The 23,165-nt window shown below is 40.1% G+C and overlaps 1 long non-coding RNA gene across 2 annotated transcripts in view; it reads right to left on the reverse strand.

The window, feature by feature from the left end:
- Positions 1-672: 672 nt before the first annotated feature.
- LOC135294233 (uncharacterized) overlaps positions 673-23,165 on the reverse strand; it is a 65,022-nt gene continuing 42,529 nt past the window's right edge. Inside the window, exons 5-8 of one of the 2 annotated variants that reach the window (XR_010356381.1) lie at positions 13,751-13,957; positions 7,781-7,955; positions 3,043-3,109; positions 673-917 (exon numbers count right to left, since the gene is read on the reverse strand). This is a non-coding gene — a long non-coding RNA (uncharacterized LOC135294233). Of the gene's footprint in view, positions 918-3,042; positions 3,110-4,324; positions 5,150-7,780; positions 7,956-13,750; positions 13,958-23,165 lie in introns of those variants that run through there. The other variant, XR_010356380.1, reaches the window with a different exon arrangement.

A 23,165-nucleotide genomic window follows, 5' to 3' on the forward strand; every position in this document is an offset into this window, starting at 1 on the left:
AAAACTGAAACCTTCACTAAAGCACCTGCCTTGAGGAGTTAAGACTTCAAGCAAAATACTGTGAGACTCATAATAATAGTGTGAGAATTGGCAATTCTTCATCAGGGTATAATTTCTCTTTCTTCTAAACCCCTTTTTACTAGCAAAGTGGTCACACTGTAAAGAAGACTAGACCCCTAATATTAGGAATAGTCCACATGTAGGGTCACAAGCTAAAGAATGGTTACAGTCATTGAAAAAATTACATAGAATCTTTCTTAGGATATTGGGGGGCTGTAATTAGAGGAAATGTATGTCTGCACACTAGAGAAAGCAAAAATGTGTAATTGTTTTACACAGTAAATTTAAAAGGGTGAAATTAGACAGGAGAGCAAAGAAAGATGTTGATTAAAGAGTAGAAAGAGCCTGAATACATGGGGTATGCTTCATTTTGTATGTTTGAACTATGGCCATGAAAAGCCAGTTAGTGTTGAAGGCTTGTTAGAGCTTGTCCCACAGCAAGACAGTAAACACAAGTAAGTGGATTTCTGCCTGTAACAGCTGGCCAGGATCAGCAGGTGCACACCTGAGCAGGGAACTGCACCCTTCCAGCACAGAGCTGGGCATGGCAGCAAGGTCTCTGCAAGGGGCTAAAACCCATCAGACCTCTGCTGGCTTTTGATCAGGCCTTACAAGGTTGTTTGCTTAAGATGGGCTGCTTCACAGAAGTTTTGTCAAGCAAATGTGGCCTTTGCTTTTTGTGAATATTTCGCCCAAGAGGAGCAGCATACAATATGTCAGGCAGCATACAATGTATATTAACACAAGAGACTTCTGTTCAAACACCATGCCAGAATTTTGATCTAGGTATTGCAGAAGTGGTTGCTCTGCCAAACCATTCCTTTCTTCTCAATATTCCTTTGTGAGCAAGGCATGTCCTGGAAGAAAAAGAGAAATGAAGTAAAATTTGTTTTCTTTCCATGTTTGCAGAATATCCCTTGAAGACTTAGTTTTTACCTAAAGCTATGCTTAGTGTGCTTAGAGCTACAATCTGCCATTAAAACTCATACCCACATGTTCCTCTGCAGTTACAAAGTAGGATGAGCTCAAGGAAATTCAGCCTTCTTCTGAAGGATACTTCTGCAGCCAACAGTCTCAAAGCAGGTTACTACCCTGCCAGCACAACCTATCTCAGTGGAATCAAAGGGCATGAAATCAAGTAATTTTGGAGTTTGATTCACCCTGGACTCCAAGCAAAATACTTTTTATGGCTTTTTATGCAATCTCCTCCTAGAACTCAAGTACCTAACAAGGCAATACAGAAAGTTCAGGAAAGTATTTGGTATTTTGATGTGACTGAGACAGTCATCTCCCTAACTGTGAGCAAAGCAATTTTCTTGAGCTAAAAATATTTGCCTTTACTACAGAACCAAGATTTGGGGTGGAATGAGGCCTTTTAATTGCCAGTCCTTCTTAAAGGGGATCAAGCTCCTGGTATTTTACCAGAAGAATTTCAAGGAGGAGGTCCTGGCACAAGATGGACATATAAGTGCTTTGTAATAGGACACTAAGAGAATTTTGCATTTATCTGGTTTTCTATGTTCAGTGGCAAAAATTCAGAAGTCCAAGCCAAGCTCTTTACATACATCTGGATGGAAAACGTGATAGGACTGGTAGAGAGGATGAAAAGGAGCTACATATTTCTTAAGAAAATGCCTAAATACCTAATTCCAGATGTGCAAATAAATCTTTGCTAGGATAGGAGGGTTTAAAATTAAGAGACACTTTAAACAAACATTTTAGGAACATGGTGTCTTTGCATGGTGTTTTCATGTCTACTAGGGAACATTATGTCTTTTCTGGACATTCTCAAGTTTTCAAGGCCTCATATTATTTTCCTCTAAAAGTAAGTTTTCTCAGTGTTCTCAACACCTGAAGTATTTAAATATTGTATATCTAAGTAGAGTGTCCCAAATGGGTACAATGATATAATATTTTCTAGCTCTACATGCTCTCCATGATTGCAAGCAATCCAATTGTTGCTAAAATTTTCAACATAATGGCTATCTTTGCTTGGTGAGAAATTTTTCATATTTTATTCATAAGCAAAGACCTGGAAGTTTGCATGATTTGGAATTCTCTCTCAAGTCAGTATTGTGCCTCATCTGCATGCTAATGCTGTGGGGTCTGATCCATTTGCACAGGGAAGAGTGTCTAATTTCTGGACACGCATCTTTAGTTCTATATTAACATTGTCTAAGATTTATCAGCTGTTTGCATCATAAAAAAATATTTTTTGATAGTAGATGGAATTTTTTTTGAAGTTTCTGCTATTGCAACACACCATGTTTTCATGCTAGCAACAATACTTGCCTCATAACCTACCCTTGCACTTGCATGTCTGTTGTGTAAGACTTTAGCTTAGGACATCTTGTATTGAGAGTTCTCTTCTGTACATGACTCAGTGCAACTCCCTAAGCATTTTGTAGCTATGAATCTTTTTTTATGTTAAATAGCAGCATGGGCAAGATTATTTCCAAAATATCCCTGCAAGGTCAGTAAAATCTGCAGAGGTCTACTGGGATTCTTTAGTTCTTGCAGGTCACATCCATCTTCGGCCTCAATGAGCCACTTTATTTATTCAATGTTGTGTCTTAGAAAATGACCTTCAGTAATTCTGAAGATGCATAATGCACTGTAAAATCATAGGCACCTTTTGGGTTAAAGAAAACTTTCTGGATATGGTCATGAACTACTGAAAAAGTAGAGTGTCTTTTTCATCCTCTTCTCTTTGAGAAAAATTTTCTTCCTTGTTTTCCAGCACGTAGACACATATCTGTTACAAGATTCTAGTGGAATATCTATATTTAGTAAGACAGTAGATTTATATTTGGGAAGAAAAACATAAGGGCAAGCAAATGTCAGAAAATTGCATATATTGGTCATTCAGTATCCTCAGAAGTATCAAATGCTTAACCTCCAGAAGAAAAAAATCAGAGCTTCATCATAAATTCACAGATTTATACAAATTGGTGCAGATTAATTGAACAGAAGTAAAGTCACCTCTTTACCATGGAGGTTCTAGCTTCTGCCTTCGCTTCTTGTATTCTCCAGACAGAGTGGATATGTCCTGTAAGAGTCAACAGGGAATTCATCTGTTAACTTGTGATGAGATCCTCTTCAGCCTATTCAAAACACAGGGAACATCTGGAACATGGAGAAGCCTCCAAAGCATCAAGTGGAGAAATACCACCCTGACCAGATACCATGGGAACAGAACCATGCTTGCATCCTCTTGATTCCTTCAGAAGCCCCCAGATGAAGATAATCAGAGGATGGGGCTAGTGACAGGAGGAAGTACACCGTGAAGGAAAGGAAGATATGTAGTGCTCAGCTCAGAAAGAAAACAAGTAACTTCAGAGCCCATGCATCTGGGTTTGCTTACATTTAAAATAATGGGCTTTCTAAGACCTGGAGCAGTCCAAGATCTCTAAAACACACAGACTCTTACAGTACCTTCATTTTGTCAAGCATGTAACTGCTGTGCAAGACTTGGACCTACAGCATAAGAACATCTTGCCTTTCAGAGCAAAGAATTGCAATATGGCACTGATTAGATGTATATAAAATTTACAGTGGAAGTGAAAAGAAGTCTCATTCTATTTCACAAGCTCTTGCCTTAAAAGCTCTCTCACTTGTTACGAGAGCACTACCTGCTACACAGGATCTGGCTTCACCCCAGGTCTCTCTGAAAATAACCAGACTTACTTTCAGCTATTTTACATACCCTCCCTCCAGTTTCCTTCTAGTGTGAGACTAAGACTTGAAATTACTTTACTAATTAATGATGGTAATTAGCCACAATTGTGACGAAAAAGACCTGATGCTGTACGACATACCTGGATGAGGTGTCTCCTACCTCATCCCTAGAGAAAGAACAAGACATGTAGAAAGGATGTAGTAAGTTTTAAAATTCCCCTCCTCTCAGTACAACATACAAGAAAAGTATTACATTATAATATTATATCATAATATTGTATCATTATATAGTTATATCACAATATTATACACTTATTTACAGACCTGCCAAAGCTATGAATATTCCCTCTTCCACCAAGCTTCAGGGAAATTTCTCTAACTAGGGAAAGAAAAAGCAACAAAAAATACTCCAAAAAATCCTTTTAGCTTGCTACCATATTTCCCAGTGGCAGTACTTCATTGCTGAGAAAGTATCAAGTCTACCTTCTGCCTCCTCAAGGACTGATTTTCCCTGCTCTCTCCTTGTATTCTGCATTAATGAACGTGCCCTTCTGTTTGACTCTCTCGGTGCAACCTTTCAACTCACCCGTCTGTCACTTGGCAGTAGCTTCGGGAGGGCTCTTCCCAGAGATATTTCGTGTTTATTCAAGTGTTGCTGTGCCGTGAGACTAAAGAATCAGATCTGTTGCTTCCAGCTATATCTATTTCCCAACCCACAGCACCACATATTCCCATTAAAATAGGCAGGAAGGCAGATACAAATTTGAAATTAAGTCAGGGGAGTGCCCTCCTTTCCCACATTCCCTTTAGTTGCATGTGGTCTTTCTAGTCAGGTAGTACACAGAGAATTCAGCGTTTGCAGAACCCATGTGAAAACAGCTTCTCTTTTTCTCCATTCATTTATCATCCATTTGCTTTGACCACAAGACTCTGAGGAGCTTTATATATATCGAGATAGTGCAAATGTATGGAGGGAGGCCAGCCCTCGGGCCTGGTAGGCCCAGAGACCCCAGTGTGTAATGAGCTGGATGTGGTCCTCACCAATTGACTTAGGTGGGTGCAGATGGAGCAGGAGGAGCCGTAGGTGCATGCTGTGGGTACCATGGGGTTATCTTGGGATAGAACAGCTCTCTCTCCCATGTTATATGTGGGTGGTGGTTGCTGCTGCAACCTGAGGGAAGGCACGGGCTTTTTCTTCCTCAGCCTGGTTTGTTTCCATTGTGCTTGAAATGAAGCCCAGGTTGGGAGCCGCCTTTGAAGTGGGACATTACTTCCTGTTCTGACCAGAGAGGAGGCAAATGAGTCTGTAGATAGTTTAAGAAATTGCTTTGGAGTGGTCCCGTTTTCTGGAGGCTCTGCAAGAGAGCATACCCAGCCCACCGCAGGCTGAGCAGCAGCTGTGCCATGGGGCATGCAAAGGAAGGCTGCTTTTGGCTGCACTGGGGAAACACTCCTGGGCTACCTTCTGTTCCCCCACACCTGCTGAAGAGTGGTTTATGTGCTGTGGCATGCTGAAACAGCAGCTCTTTCTCTCACTCAGCCCACAACAACAACAACAACAACAACAACAACAAAAAGTGTGTATGGAATCGGTCATGGTGGCAAATACAGGAAATTAAGATAATGCTCAGCATTCAGAGCAACCTACAAGAACAGCAAAAGATTAAAAGATTATAGGTCTCTACACACATACAGTCCCAGGTTAACATGTACCATATGGATACAAGACAATAACAACAGAACTACCAGCATGAAAAGTGGCAAAAACTGCAATAAAAAATTACTTTTATTAAAATCAAGGTTTGAAAAGGTGTACATGCTAAAAGGATACCAGAAACCATTTCATTGGCTTTGAAAGAAACATCCATAAGTTAAAAAGGTGAAATTCAAAGCTTTCAAAACTGAGGTACTCTTTATTGTGGGAATACATGAATTAAAGATTTATGCAAATACATTAGAAAAGACAGACCAAAAGGAAAATATCAAGAAGAGGGAATAGCCCTCACTCCCTGAACAAATAGTCCAGTACACACTGAACAAAAGGGACAAATAGTCCAGTGCACACTGAACAAGGCTACAGGCTGATTGCAAAGGGGATTGTGACCATCATAGAATGGAAATCTGAAGCAGTCACTGGGATGGAGAGCTGCATCCAGCAGCAAGGACCAGCATCCTGCTGGGGCTGTCCTGCCAGCAGCCCAGTGGATGCACAACAACTTTGAGAATTTGCAAGAGCTAAGGAATCTCTGCACTTGAAGAACTAAAACAGTAGCCTCAAAAAACTACTCCAAAACAGACCTAGGTCTTGACCAGTAAAAACTGGGGAGCAGTATATAAAGTTTGACACCTGGAAATACCAGTACCACCACTCTGTTGTTGAATGCTGGATTCATATAAAGGTATTAATATATTGGATTGTAAAGAGAATGTCAGCCTGTAAATGCCTTATAATCAGCCCTAGTTAACAAAAGGGACTTGATAAACATTGTCTTTTCCTGTGTCTCACAAACATGGAAACCACCTTTCAGCTTACAAATTTACAAAATAAATAAAACCCTGAAATATCTACTGATTGTAGGCATGGTCCCTTAAGTTTGTGACACAAAGTTCTAAGTAGATTGTGTACTTCCATGTCTGATTAAGAAAAACCTGTTTGCAAACAAAACATGGATTGTGGTTTCCAGAACTACCACTGAGACCATGATAAATTATCAGACTCTTTGTATAGGGCAACCCATAAGGCACACTTCCTACCCCATTATGATCTAAGCAGGAGCTCTGAGTATTAGATGTGATATTGTGTACAGGCCACAGGATATCAAGTTCTGCAGTACAACAGGAAAGAGTGGTAAACCCATCTCTCACCCTCACACACAGTTATTCAAATATTAGAAAATAACTGATGCTTTATATTGGCCCAAATGAACAGTGACACAGGAAAACCATTCTGTTGCAGATGTCAAAAATATAGTCAAGTCACAGAAAACAAATAAGTTTAGTGGTTGGTTGAGTATACCCTCAAAGAAAATTAAAATGTTAATAGAATGATTATCTACAATAGCTTGTCTTGAATCTAGAAACCAGGTTACATTATTTCTGAACACCAGCAAAGGATCCAGGTGAATCCACACATCTATGTGGGTTTTTTCTGTGACTTTCTTTTTGCATACAAAAATAGGCAGTGTATCATTCCAGATTATGAAATTCTGCAACTCAGTCAAATGAATAATTCTTCTCACAGATAGATTAAATAAAAACTCTACTTGTCCTCATTCTTTTATTTCCCAGGATGGCTGTCATAATGCACTCATATTGCACACTATACAGTATTCTTTATATTGTTTTATATTCTGCAACTCTCCTGGAATCCACTACAGGCTACTGAGGTTTGCTGAGAATTGAATGTGAGAGCTGCTTTTTGCCATCTTTATAGGCAGGAACACAAAGTTCAAACATGTAGCTGCACTAAGAATAGATAGACAGATTCACACCACAGGTCAATCCAGCCTGTTGCTCAGCTCCAGGAACTGATGTAAGGGGAAGAGTATGAAAAGAAGGCATACACTTGAAAATCCTTGGCTGGGAATGTGTCTATCCCTTTAACAGTTCCTGGTAGACCTTTTACTCCAATGCATGTGCTCAGTCGTCTTTGAACCCATGTAAACCTTTAACAGCCATGGTATTTTTTATCATGGCATTCCACAGCTTAACTCTCTTTCTCAATGAAACCTTGTCCTTTTGTTTGCTCTGAAACTGCCCCTACTAGTTTCATGTAATGATTCCTTGTCTTTATATTGTAAAAGAAAGCAAGCACTTGTTACTTACCTGTAGAATCTGCTTGGGTCTATCTGCTGATACTCTCAACACTGATCAGCAGCTTAGTGTCCTCCTCACTAAAAGATCCATAAGAAACTGAAGAAAATATATAACTCTGATTAATGCAGAAAGCTCAATAAGAGAATATTTGGTATCAGGTTAGGACTAAAACAAAATTTGCTTTTACCCAATTCCCCATACCTGAGGGAGAAGCAGTAACTCTTACCATGTCCTTAGAGGGCTCAGTTGCTATTGAACTTTGTGTCTCCCAAGACTAAGCTCTGAGATGAAAAGTGTCTTCCACTGACATCAGGTTCCTCCAGACTCAACACCTACTAGGTACAATTCTGTCTGACTGTAGGCACAGGGCGATCAGTCAGTAACAGTCAGGGGTTTCTGGTCTGCAGGGAAAAATGTTTTCTTGTATTTTTTGCTGCATTGGTAGTCAGAGATCACAATAAAGTAATATCTACAAGTGTTATAGTAGATACCTCTGTGTTATCTGATTTGCAATGAAAATAAGCAAATGAAAAGGAAAAATCTTAAATGAAAAATACTTCTGTTATCTGAAAATAGTATTACACAAGTCTCTCTTTTTGGAAATTATCCATTCATTTTCTTCATAAACATTTACTAAGGAGAAAAGTATTTTATGAACATATGGCACTTGTCTCTGTTTTGGATGTAAAAACGTCTGGTATTTTGCTGACTTCATTTCATTGTGAGTCACTGTGTAGGTTTGTATAAACACCAGGGTATTTTCATCAATTAGAAATAACTGAGATTTTCAACATAACATTCCCTTATTTACTTGCACTTGAATAGTTCTGCTAATACCCTAGACAATACACATATAGATGTATTTACTGCACACACAGGATCCCTGTTCCTAAAAAATTCCAGTCAAAGACTGAGGACCTATGACTCTACCCTCAAACCTCGCTGTATCCATTAGCAAAATCCCTTCAAATTTTCCCTGAAAGTGGGTGTTCTTCATCAGTTCGGATACTGTGGTCAGGAAAAATTAAGCTTTGGAAATCACATTCTAATGGAAAAAAAATACTATCAAATGAGTAGACTGTTTCTTAAGATAATTACATCACACATAGAATCTCACCTGGCTGTTTCTGATAACCTTTCATTATAATATATTCCTGCATGTTGCTGGTAACTACATACCCAGACTGGGCAAATTAATTGCCCTATCAATACTCCAAGAAGTATATTGATTCTGTCCCTGGGGTGCTGCAGGAGAGAGAGGACACCAGAAATCCTGCCTGCCTCAGGAAACTTGTAAAAAGACTCACTTTAGTTATGATCCAAATTACTAGCACAACACAGAACCAAGACAGCAAATCCAAGCCACTGTGGCGGCATCTCTAGAAGTGGCAAGTGGGTGATCACATATGGCAGGACAACAAATAGGTTAGAGGAAGAAAGTGCTTATGCTACTATTGAGGACATGGGAAGTAGGTGATGTGGGCTCAAATCCCTTTAGCAGAAAAGAATGTCTATAGCTCAAGGCTGCTGGATAACTGCTCTAGCCTCGAGCTAGCAGATGAAATAGAGAAAAAAGCTGTGTGAAGCTAGCTTGTCCCATGGCTGAAATCACACTTGCTAGTCAACTTGATTCTGAAGGCAAAAGAAGAGCATCTTCCCTGATCTCGCCACAATGAGAACAGACACAACCTTTGCTGTTTGTCCTCCCACAAGGTGACACTAGATGGCAGCAATTGAAGTGGCAGCAGGAGCTGCAGATCTTGCTGGCCCAGAAGGCACTCCAGCAACCAGATGGTCAAAAATATGGGGAACGCCTGATGGTCACCTCTTCTGTCCCTACCTACAGCCGCCAAGGTTTTCACAGTGCTCAGGCAAGTCATTAGATACAGACATGAAAATGAAGTCTGTGTCTTGACTGTCCTGCTTATCATACCTAATCTAGTTGGAGGTGTCCTTGCTCATTGCAAGGGAGCTGGACTAGTTGAGTTTGAAGGGTCTCTTCCAACCCAAATTATACTGTGATTCCGTGGTTCCGTGATTCTCCTTCTTTTCTCAATACTGACTTGCCCATATCTGATTGACCCCTTTGGTATTTGAGGCCTCTTAACCTGCATTTAAATGGCATTTTTTCACAGAGTGATATGATAGAAAGTATTAACAAGTCAATTGTTATGTTTGCTTCTTTGGAGTCAAATGGGTTAGGTGTTGCATGGCACTAAGGAAATACTCACAAAAATGGCCTTGTAGTAAGGAAAACAAGAAGCACAGTAATAGAGGGATAATGTCATAACTGCTGTTCTGACAATTAACTTCTGAAAGAAACCCATGGAAGGAAAAGCTGAGACTCCCCGACACATGAACTGTGCCAATGTAGCATATGTTCCTCTTGCTTTATTAAGACAAGGCTTCACTGCCAGCAAAATCACAGCTATTCAAAGTTTAACAAAGATGTATCAAAAGACAGTGACCAGCAACAGCATTAGTATTGCCTTTGAAATATTCATGTGCTTCCTGTCCTCCACATGACAGTTTTGTTCAATATTTTTGCCACAGCTAAAGCTGTCTCCACTGCTTCATTACACCTGCCAAGTTCTGAAAATATGTTTGGGGCTTAAATCTGGATATCAAGCCATCAGCAGGGGAAAAGAGCACAGCACTTTGCACAGTAATTGAGATTCTGACTTTGAGCTAATGAAAACAAAATCCAGTGCTTAGTCACTGATGGGAACTGCAGGCATTTAAGTCAAGACCTCAAAACTCAATTGCTGGCTGCAACTTCTGCTGCTGCAGTGTGGGGTAGTCACCTAAAGATAAGTGCCTTATACGACAGCCAAACCATTTACATCTTTGAGCAATTCTGGCAGCGGCCTAGCTGTCTGCCTGCCAAGCAGCAGGGATGGAGAAAGGAGGGGTGGAGACATGAATTGTCACTGTGCATAAGCGTACACGAGATGGAAGCAGTGGCAGGTGACTCAAGATTACAGAGACACTGTCCACATGTACAGGAACAGGGTTTTGAGAGCCAAAGAAAATGAGAAGTTGAACTTCAGGAGAGACATAAATTGTGACTGAAAGGGCTTATACAGGTATATGAGCAGCTAAAGGAAAACTAGGAAAAATATGGTCCTGCTGCTGAAGGAGGCAGGAGACCTGGAGACAAAGGACCTGGAAGTTCTCAATGATTTCTCCAACTTGATCTTTACCAATCAGAACAGCCTTCAGCAATTCCAGGCCATGAGACCAGAAGGACAATCTGGGGCAAGGAAGACTTATCCACAGTAGTGAAGAATCAGATTAGTAAATATAAACAAGAGCATGAAACTTGAGAAAATAAGCACACACTTGCAGAAACACCTGGCCAATGTCACTAAAAGGTCAATCACAATTGTCTTTGAAACCTCATGATAAGTAGCAAAAAATCCTGACAACCGAAGACAGCTCATGTCACTCCTATCTTCAAGAAGGGCAAGGAGATCTGTTATACCATAGCCCAGCCAGCCTCATCTCAGTCCCTGGGAAGGTGAGGGATCAAATCCTTCTGGAAGCCGTTTACAAACATGAAGGACAAAATGGTAACTAGAAGTAGTCAGCATGGATTTACAATGGAGAAAACATGCCTGACCAACCTTATATTATGAAACGTCTGGCTTGATGGATCAGGGGAAAGCAGTGAAGATTTTTAATCTTCATTTTACCAAGTGTTTCAACAATGTCTTATATAAAAGTGAAATATTGGCTAGATGAGTGGATAGTGAGATGGGTGGAAAACTGTCTGAACTGCCATGCTCAAATGTTTGTAATCAGTGGCATGAAGTTCAGATGGAGGCTAGTCACCAGTGGAGCACCTCAGGGGTTGGTACTGAGGCCCATAGGGTTTAGTGTCTTCATTTATGACCTGGATCATGGGACACAATACACTTTCTGTACGTTTTCAGATAATACTAAACTGAGAGGAGTGGCTGATGCACCAGAGGAGCATGACATGCTGCCATTTAGAAGGATCTTGCAGGGTGGAGAAATGCACCAACAGGAGTCTCATGAAGTTCAACAAAGAGAAATCCCAAGTCCTGGCCCTAGTACAAGTGGGGTCTGACCATCTGGAAAGCAGCTTTGTAGAAAAAGATCTAGGCACCCTGGTGGCACCGAGTTGAACATGGGCCAGCAGTGTGTCCTTGAAGCCAGCAGCATCTTGCTTTGCATTAGGAAAATGTTGTCAGCAGTCTGAGGGAGGTCACCCTTTCCCTTCTCTCAGCATGGGTGAGACTCAGCAGGAATGTTGGATCCAAGCCTGGGCTCCCAGCACAAAGGAGTCCCTTAGATACTGGAGTGACTCCAGGGAAGGACCACAGAGATGATTAATGCACAGGAGCATCTGTCATACAAGGAGAGGATGGTAGAGCTGAGACTGTTTAGCCTAGGCAAGAAAAAGCTTGATGGAGCTTATCAGTGGGAGGGGAACTGAAGAAGATGGACACAGGCTCTTGTCAGCAGTATCCAGTGTCCAGACTTGTTTCCCAAAAAGGCTATAGAGACTCCATACTTGGAAATATTCAAAACCCAGGTGGACACAGTCTTGAACAGACTCTTGTGACCCTGTTCTGAGCAGAGGAGTTAGACTAGGTGATCTCCAGAGATCCCACCCACCAACCATTCCATGAATGTGTGAATCTGTGACTTAGTCTTCTGATGTTCATCACTGCTTTATGCACTGCAGAGTCCACCCAAACCCTGCAAGACAAGCATTGACAGGCTAAAACTATTCCTGCAGTGGTGCAAAGAGTAATCACACATTGTTGTCTCTCCCTTATTGTGCATGTCTGACTTGTTCATGTTGTGATCATTGCACCAAATAGAGAAGGCCCAACAAGCCTGTGCATCATTTTTTAAACAGGAGCAAGAAATAAAAAATCATCTTCACAATTCAGGGACAAAGCATCTTTTTGGCAACTCCCTGGGGAGATGGTTTTGGCTTACTGTCTCATTTCCTCAGCAGTACAAGGCACTGGAGGATCAAGAAAATTACAGGAAAAGATTATCAGGCACCTTCTGTCCTCCTGTCTTAGTATATCTTGTGTTCTGTTGGAGCTCTACAGGACTTTTTAAAGGAATAATTGTGGTTCTCAAAAAACAATTACTCAAAACTTGCTAAAAATAATAGAAAATTGAGATTCATCTGAATTTGGAGTTCTCTGCCAGTTAAACAGGCTTCTGTGTGAATAAACATTTGCTAAACTGACAGAACCTATGGGCAAAACTAATTATCACCTGCACTGTGGTATTAATGACAGAGAGCACCTTGGTGATGAACCTTCAGGCTCACAAGGCCCAGTTCTACCAGTGGGCACACTTTCATCAGAAACTACTGCCGCTCCTAAAAGACCAGGAATGCTGTGAATGCATGAAAACCTCACTTAAAGTACCCAAACCTTGCAACTACTGGGAGAAACTTAAAAACTTTTCTGAAAGTTCAATAGTCTAAGGGGCAACTTAGATGGTTACGTAGTCTAGTAGTCCATGTTATTGATGATTTCAGATAGACTAATTTGAACATGAGTCCAGCAGTGTTCCTTATAGTTCCTCCTCTCAGGCATAGAAGAGAAATCCTCCATCTTTGCCATTGTAGGGCTCAATCATCTGAGAAAGGTCTCTGTCTTTTCTTTCTTTTTTTTTTTTTTTTTTTTTGACAGTCAGACAAGGGCTGTTCTTTACCAGCAGAGAGGTGGAATTTTATACATAAAACAAGGAGGCTAAGGTCTTGAGAAACCTCTTCTTACCATAGTTCAAAGTAATTTTTTCCTTAAATCAGTGTCTGTTGTCACACACTGTCTAGATTTATAAAGTTATTATCATTTTCACTAATAAATACCCTGTAAGATTTAGTAGCAATGTCAGTGGCTTCATTTGTTACAACTAGAAAGATTTTCAGCTTTTTGTAAACTCTTAACTCATGATACCTTGTTCAGCTTCTTAAGCTTTTAATAAATATCAGGCTGTGCTAAAAATACTATTTGTCAGATGACATTTTAAAAATGTTTTGGATAGAGCTCTCAAATCCTATTGAAATGTTTTGAGAATATTTTTGACTGCCGATGCACTATGAACAGCAAGAGACCTTGCTGACCCCACCAGAGATTAATGGGTTGGAATTTGTGTCTTTCTGAGGAATGGAAGACGTCAACGCTAAAAGTTCCCTTACCCCACAGATAGCTGGTCCCCAGTCCTGTTGTTTTTTCCAGTCTTCAGAAAAATCCTTGGCAAGAACTATCATTTTTCCAGTCATCAAATTTCCAAGAATCTTCTCTTCACATCTCTCTTTTTCTTTGATGGACTCTCTCACCGTAGTAAATGCAGATCTCTTGCAGGAATGTGGGCCAGACATGTGTGTAAGCCAAATGGCTTATGCCTGGAACAACAGCAAATGAACAATGAAATCCAGCAATGAGATTAAATTTAAAAAGATTTTTTTTTAATATAAAAACATTTCTCAGTCCTTCATTGATTTGATTCAACTGCACAATTAGTTTTGGCTCATTGAATGGCTGTCTGATCATGTAGGGACACCATGTCTGGTGCCACCTTACACACATTTGAAATTAAGTTGTCAAAACTGGCAGCACTGCAGAAAATTTTTCACAATTTAACCTAAGACAGAAGAGGCAGAAGAAGACAGAACATTTTTTCCCTCTTTTTCTCAATCCAGATATACCAAAAAGCTTGTTTCCTTGAACAGATCATCTAACTTACAGCGAATGAGTGAGTATGTTTTTGCCCTTTGCTGCTTGGCTTATACACACTAACACTGACCTATTACTAGCCTCTTTAAATGGTATTGTTCCTGTTCAAATGGTAGAGTTTGGGGTTTTGGGCTGTCTCATTGGTGAGACTCTGATTTATAAAATTAGACACACATTTTTAGTTTAAAGCCCATCAAAATGCTTTCAAAATCTTTAATTTTAAGTGAGCTACACTATACAAACTCTTACACTTGAAAACATATTTAAGTGCTTTAATAGTTAGACACTTCACTTGGGATGTCCAGAATTACAACTGTATTCTGATTTTCAGATATACTTACTAATTTTGCCCTATATTATTATTTTCAATTTTTTCCACTGCTAGGATACTATCCTGTCTCTGGTAAATAAAGAAATGGAAAGCTATCTGTCTCCTATATGTAGCTGTATCTTGCCAAACACCTAAAAATTAGAGACATTGTTTTTTAGGGAATGTGGATAGCTCTAAGGAATAGCTGATGGATTCCTTAAGTGCTAGAGCTGACACCGACCTGATGCAGGAGAGTGGACTGAGGACTGCAGCTCTGCAAGGAGGTGCTGGGCTGGACAACAAGTTAAATATGAACAATCAGTGCATCTTTCAGAGACTCACCATGCATTTGCTGCATTAGCAAGGTGGTCACAAGAATACGAAAGGAAGAGTTTGCCAAATCTATTTGGTACTTTAGTATCTCTGTCTGGAGTACTGAGCCAAATTAACTGGGTAATTTAACTGAGTCCATTTATGAGAGAGATTTAGTGCAGCTAGGAATATCTCCAGCAGAGGTGTGGGGACTGGTGCAACTGATATGTGATAAGGTGAGTCTTTCAATGTGGACAAGACTAAGGAGGGATCTAATTGTTGTCTTGAACTACATAGTGGGAGGTTGTAGAGGAGACTTACAGAGGAAACACGGGAAGGGACAAGAAGCAGTAGTAAAAGGCTGTAACAGGAGAAAATCTAACCAGGTCTGGTGAGGGTGGTGCAGAACTGGGACGGGGCTCAGAGATGCTGGTGGCATCTCCATCCTTTGAAAAAGGATGTATTTAAAATACATCCAGCAGTCAGACCTAGCTGAAAGTTAGAATCATTGAATCATAGAACACCTCAAGTAGGAAGGGACCCATAAGAATCAGTCCAAATCCCTCTTTCTCTCAGAACTACCTAAAAGTATATAACTAAAAGTAAACCAACTGGATAAGAGCACGGTCCAGACATTCTTTGTATTCTGATAGTCTTGGTACTGTGACTGCTTCCCCAGGGAGCTTGTTCCAGTGCCTGACCACCCTCTGTGTGAAGAACCTTTTCCTAATATTCAAACTGTGAACTTCCTTTGACACAGCTTCATTCCATTTCCTCATATCCTTGTTAGCCCTGACTTGAGCAGAAGTTTTGCCTGGATGACCTCCAAGGTCCCTTTCAACTGCAGTTATCCTGTGTCCATGTCTCTAAGAATAATTTAGGTCCTGTTTCTCACAGTGAACTAAGGAACAACAGTTGTCACAGCCACTACCCCAAAGACTATTAAGGCACAGGATCTGACATCTTCCTATCTATAGAAATGCTTCTCTAGTCATATTTGAAAATACATCTCCTTTACTAGTCTTGGAAAATGCCCAAAATCCAGTTTTAACAACCTAATTGGGAAGGACTGGAAGAAAGAATTCATCAGGGTAGAAGGAAGGAGCCTGGGATGCCACAAAGCCACTAAAATGAACTTTTTCTCTTTCCTGGTCTCTCACAAAAGGGATTCTAAGTGTGGTGGAGTGTGGTAAGCATGGGCTGCCCCTGGACCCAGGGCCCAGCACAGCAACCAGGCCACAAGCAGCCCCCTTCTGTGAAGCCACCCGGTGTCACCCCACCCACAGCCGCGAGCAGGCCATTCAGGTCAACCCAGCCCCTTTCCACCATCACTATGCCTGCTCCCAATGCAATAAATAGAAAGGCTATTTTGTCAAGCCCAGCTGTTTTTACTCAAGAACTTCTCAGAGGAAGCCTGAGTGCGTAAACAGGAAAGCAGGGGCTGTTTTTACTTCACCCATCTATAGCCAGTACACGCGGGTTGACATCAGGCGAGGGCCAGCTGCACTGAATGCACCCAACAATTTGCTCCCTAGGCAGCAGTACCAGCACCAAAGCAGGCACTGCTTGAGGGAGGTACAAACAAACAGAACACCCCAATAGCCCTGTGCCCACCCTGGATGCCCCCCAGGTCCCCATCCTCTCTGGGGACAACAGAAAGGCAAAGGGGTGCCCAGAGGATCATCCTTGCTCCAGAAATTCACAAACAAGATATTTTTTCCTGCAAGAGTGGCAGCCTCTTAGTGCAGATTGCTGATCATGGGGGGCCTCACCACAGCCCCCAGGACTCTCATGCTTGTGTGATGTGAAGTGCTGCAACTAGCAAGCACTGGGCACCTATTTTTAGCCCTTGTGGACTGGAATTGCAGGCTGCACTGCAGATCTCCCTGCAGAAACACTGGTGGGAAGGAAAAGCAGCAGCACACTGTAATTTCGTCTCTAGTGATGGGGTTTTCTTTCTAAATTCTGAGTATCAGTTTCATTCACTACTCCAGGCTACAAGAAATATGCTTCATCTACAGCTATAACGTCTTCTCTCCTGCCTATATGTCACCATATAATAAAACATGCAGCAGTTTTATGGTCACTGTAGAGTTATTACAAGACATATGTGTAGAGATCACACTGGCTTATATGACCACCCAAGCGATTAATAAAACTGGTTGCCTGCTAGAAGTGATCTTTAACGAAAGGTTGAACAAAATTGGTCTGGAAACCTTGAGAATAATTTAGAATGGTTGCTTAAATCACAGAGACACAAAGTCTGCAGGAGGTGAATCTTCATGTAGCATTCATCATTAATGTTTTTTCTCTCCATGGTATCAACACCTTTAAATACAACAACCTACCAAATAATATTTATGTTAATTTGTTTATTTGCTGTCATAGAAAAAAAAAACAACAGCAACAACAGTGTTAAGGAGTGGTACTTTCCCAGGGAGTGAGACTAAGGGAACAAGTGTGAATAGTAGTGAAGAAGTGCCTTGGTTATGAGTAATTTCTGTCTCTATTTTAAACATACTGAGCAAATTCTGCTCAGTTACACCAGCCTAAATTGGAAAAAATTTAATTCCGTGAGAATTGAGGACAAAATTTAGCCTGCAAGTTCAAATCATCATTTCATAAAATAACAAAATCCAGTAATTAATTTTATAAATTACTCTCATCATATTTTATGCATTACTGGTAAATTTTTTCTTGCATATAACTCAGTTATATGCATAAACTGAACATAAATTAATTTTCTTATGTGTTTTGCTAGTTGTTAATAACATGAAAGCCACAACAGTAGTGATCTTAGCTTATATCAGAGAGTAAAATGACCATTAGATCTGCAACAGAAAAGATAGGACATGCAGACACAGCAGGTCTGCTCTGCCAGGACAGTACCACCTTATGTTTGGTTTTTATTGTACAAATCATGTTGTACTGTAGAGCACAGCAAGAGCCCTCAGAAAAACAGATTTACTCCATGGTTTTCTAGATCCTCAGTTCACTATAAATAGAGGCACATGAAGACTGTTTGGGAAACATTATTTGTTCTGCATATATCCTATCATTAAGGGGGCTTACTCATTTTCTACCCTGTCTTTAATCTGGAAAAGATAAAAAAATAGTAAACAGTAAGTTTAGGCTAGAACTTCTGTGCTGTTGACCAGCTGAGTCCATGTCATACTGCCTCCCAGTTAATGCCCAGCTGCCTTTTTTTAATTCTCCTTCTGCTTCAATTCCATAGAGTCCATCTGCCAGGCAGAAGTCATGTACATGCCCAGAGAGTCACTAGATAGACTTCAGCATTTGCTAACTAGTTAAACTCACTAGGGACCACTATAAAGATTTGTGCAGAACTAACATAAGTCTTGGGTATTGATCCAGGGTTTAATGTTACAGTTTCCAGCTAACACAAAGGTTTTGGGGGTTACTCTTCCAGTAAAAAGGTTAAAAATCTCTGACAATGCAAATTGAATAGCTGACCATAGACACTGACTATTCCAGATGAGTTTGAATTTGTTGAATTTATATTATAGAAATAAGCAGCCTTGCACACCTCTTCTTAGATCTTCAAGTGGTGTAAACCAAATATAAACTACACAAATTCAATGGAGTTACTTGGATTCAAATGAAATTAGAACCTGATTCTGCATCTTTTGCAAGCAGTGCCCAGTGTTCCTCAACACCCCACCAGTATGTAAATGGCTCTGGCCATTCACAGTCACATCCAGAGAGTCTCTGACAGATGCATTTCAGGGCAATTTCTACTACACAGTTACCTCAAGTAATCATAGAGTGATTTAACAGATTTTCTCTTTAACCTTGTGCAGTGTCAGAGTGCAGGTAAAGAAAGAGAACAAGTCTAATGACTGCCATCGAGTCCATCCTTTTTTGCCTCACTCTGCATCAGCCATTCAGAAGTGCAGTTATGGAGCCTCTTCTCATTCCATCTCAGAGAGACATACTGCAGTGGCCTAATTCTCTTTGTGCTTTCATTCAAAATAACATGATACAACAAGATCTGGAGAGTGACTGCCCTTCTCTAACCCTAACCTCCAAAAGCTTAATGCAAGACATCCATGCCTTTTTGGTTTAAGTATGAAAGGGGAGAAGAAAGTATCATTTTACTGTGAAAAGTCAATATTTCATTTTAAATAGAAAAGCAGTGAGGCCAATCAATAGGCCTTGACTGATGTACATTTATGGAAGAAATTAGTTCAGGAGAAGTTGGGAGGTTGAGCAGTGAAACCACAGACTAAAAAAAGGGGCTCCAGGACCGAGCCTCTTATTCCTTCAGCCTCTAAATTTTAAGATTTCATAAAATTGTGTCCATCCAGCAAAATCAGTTCATACACAGCAGTACATGGCAGGAGACAGAATCAGCTCCTGCTATTCATGCAGGTTTAAATTTGGGGCAGCTTTAGTTGTCAGCTCATGCATTAGGGAATGAGAGTCATATGGCTTTTCTGGGTCTGGGAATAAGAGAGTCACCAGTGTGAAAACAAAAAAAGACATGGTAAAAAGCTAGAAGCTACTCAGAGAGTCCTGAGGTACCTGTTTTCAGAAAACAATCAATTCTGGGATGCAGGGAAAGAATTAAAAAACTCCCTGGAGCTTCACTGCAGTGTTCAGTACTGTTCCTCATGTTACCCAGCACAAATAAAATGTGAACTCAATAGGCCTATGTAAGGCATATTCAAACTCCCTTTTCCCTTTCCTTTTAGCTTTCTCTTTCATGTCTTTCTTCTTTGATTTCTGAATGAAATTTTTGCCTTTCCTTTGTGGTCAACCATGCCAGCCATCTAAAGATCTCTTGAGAAAAAAAACTCTTTTCAAGAGTTAGTAATCATGTGCAAAGAATTTTGGTCATAAATACTTCAGGGATATTGTCAAGAATAAAATCCAACAAAAATAGGCAAGTTTAAAAAAAAAATATGTAGGAGTAGTTCAACAGAGCCAGCTGCACTTCCTCCTGTCCCACAGTCCTTCATGTATTCTTCAGAACAGGACAATTCAGAGGATCCCAGTAATTTCTTCTGTGGAGGTAAGATGCTGTTCATATCCTCAAGCAATACAAGTCTTTCTATGTTAATGGACATGATAAAATTGACACTTTAAAGACATATATAATTCATCTTTCATGAAGTATCATCAGTACCACAATTACCAAAGGCATTTAAGAGACAATTCCAGCTAGCAAACAACCCTGACTTGCAGTTTCTGAAACTAATATATGCCTTCTCTATCTGTAATGAAAAGGCATCTCTGTCTTCACTCTAAAGGAGACCACAGCTTTGAAGATCACAGCAACAGTGTGCCTGATAACAAAATCAAATTCTCAGCTCACCTTTGCTAGTAGTCTGGTGTCCTGTGTCTCATCCATCAGCATGAACCCTGCCTGCATCCTTAAACCATCCCTTCCTCTCAACCATATAGGTTGTGGGATTCATTGTCATAGGTAGCATCCTACAGCCACTTCAGCAACAAGTGTGGCCCTGCTGGTGGAAAACACAGTATGGTCAGGCAGAAGTGCTTTGTGGGAATTCAGTCAGCCTCATCAAGTCCAATGCAGTAACTGCCAGAGACCAAAAACACAGAGGTGTTACATCTTGTTTAACACTTGCTACCTATGAAAGGCAATTTTTAGCAGCAGAGGTTCCTAAGGAAGAGAAAGAGAAGACAGCCTCTAAGACCCTCTAAGAAATATTCAGCATTCTTTTCTACAGGGCAGGTGTCCTTTTCTAAACAAATATTATTTCATTTCTAAAATCTGTTTGATTTCTGCAGTATATCTGTTTACAGTGACTCCCAAAATATCCCTAAGCAATTTTGAAGTGGTGAATTTATAGGAAATTCTCTCTATAGCTGTGGTTCTCTCTGCCACTAAGGGATGAAGCAAAGAGATTTTTCCCTCAGTCCTTTCACCGCACACAAAGTTCTGGCTAAAATATGTGCCTAAATAAAGCAGCCCTGCACCCTTGTTTTTCTCCCTTGTCTGTTGTTATGGTGGAGCAGGAGTTCATTACTCCTGTCAAAGCTCCAGTGGTACATCAGGACTGAAGTCAGATGGGAGACAGAGGACATGTTTACTACGTCTGCATGTTACAGGCAACACCTGTGCTCAGAAGTGGGGCTTGCACCAGGCTTTAGCTGTGGCAAAGCAGGCAATCACTGTGTGAGAACTGACGGCTGGAGGGCAAAGAGTTCCTTTCCAACAACCAGGAGTACCAGGTGAACTGAGTTTCTCTTAAATGTCTAAAGAAATAGCCATATTTAATGATCGTAATATCCTTGCAAGCAGTCTGGGAGACCAAAGAACATCAAAATCCAAAAGAAAAGTTTACAACATCCAATTCATTTCCAGTGAATCTGGTTCGTACATCAAAATCTGAAGGCAGAGAAAAGCACTCAGCAATGACTGCACTGCTCAAACTAACAAATTACTTTTCTCAAGGTTTGGACAAGTAAATAGATGCTCTTATTACATGTTTATATGAATCATTTGATATGATTTATTGGTTTGTTTTCTCATTAAAACTACAGGCTCTGAGTATCTCTCAACTTCTGTTGTATGTGTTAATTTTTTTCAGCCACGTGCATTTTAATTTGTCTCTATTAATGGCTCCAGCTTCTTGAGTTTGAATAGAGCATAGGGAATAATGCAAGGACCTATTTTAAGTCTACAGCCATTTTCTATTTTGGCAAAGAAATAACTGACAGTAAATAAATATCATGCCATATTTTAGATTCATGTGAATTATTCTGGATGACCTTACAGAGCTCAACAAAATAGGAAGCAAAAGAAATCAACAGCCAACATTAAGAATGTACAAAGATGAGCATAATACCATTGAACTGCTAGTAAATGGAAGTGTGGCTGTATTGAGCTAACTTGAACAGTTATTTGATCATTTCTTCCTTTTCATACTTGGGACAAAAATAAGTTCCTATTGGATTAATACCAGATCCAGGGTCAGCTTCTTGAAACTCATCATAATATTTTATGCACAATACAGAAATTAAGCCATTTCTGCATTTTTAAAGTATTTCAGTTACTAACATTTGAAGCATTTTTCCTATTAGACCAGTTCATGGTCATGACATGGTCACAGATGCATAAGATAAAGTGCTACTTTGATCTTTGAAAACGTTGTTGGGAAGTGGGACTTTATTTTCCTTCAGCCCATCCAGCTCCCAGTCCGAGGTTATTTCCACAGGGGTCTCACAGTTACCTTTAAAGCATAGGAGAGTATGAAACTCTATGTAGGAAAGACTATGTAGGTCTTTCCCCCACTAAGAACTGGGTTTACTTTAGCTGGTAGTGCTCCAATTAATGTTATATTTATCTCTGAAATTGCTAGAATTTATTAGAAATCTGATGTGGGCTGATATTAGCTTATTTGGCCCATACTTTTAAAATATTTTTTTTGCTTTTCTTAGGCAAAAATATGCAGGCCACTCCACTATCTGTTCCATTAGAGCTGAGCTCACTGTCTTTGACCCAGAAGACATCAGAACCAACAAGGGCTACCCACAGGAAAAACATTTCCTCCTGAGCTGGTGATCTGCTCAACACAGGCATCACTGGTGTCACGATGGTGCCACACAGCTCCTTTCCCACAACAGCATGAGCTGTAGAGATACCTGAGTTAAAAGAGTTCAGCTCTCAGTTACAAGAGGTTGCCCAATGATAAATGCAGAGGCCACTTAGACCTTTCTTCTTGTGTTCAGTTCCCCCCTTCCTGTTCTCTGTTCTTTTTCTCAGCTTAGAGGTATTTTACAGCATTCATTGTTAAGTAACACCATAGAGAAAATCAGTGTTTAGTTGTATTCCTAAGAGCTGAGGCTTTTAAATACAAATCAAGAGTTAAACCTGTAGTAGGTACAAATTGATATATCTCCATTAATTCCTTTGGACCTATGCCACTACTCTGGTTTTCATCAGGATATCTAGTGGGAAAATTTTCAGATGGGTTGTTTTTTAATACTAAAACATAGCAAAATAGTTCAGCCATAGATCTCTTCCATGGAACAGTCTTCATTTTGAAACACAGATTGTCAGCTTACTTTTTTTAAAAAATAGTATAACAGCCTTTAAGTTCACTCACAGGTTACTTTTTTTTTTTTTCTCTGAGGTTTTGGGTCATTGGGATGTTTTTTTATTTGTGGGACTTTTTTAGAAATCTCATAATTCATATATATCCACACCTTTCAAAAATCACTCTGTTGTTCTAAAGGAACTTGCTTTCAAAATAAAGAACTCA

Source organism: Passer domesticus, chromosome 2 (assembly GCF_036417665.1).
Source record: "Passer domesticus isolate bPasDom1 chromosome 2, bPasDom1.hap1, whole genome shotgun sequence".
Classification (NCBI taxonomy): Eukaryota; Metazoa; Chordata; class Aves; order Passeriformes; family Passeridae; genus Passer; species Passer domesticus.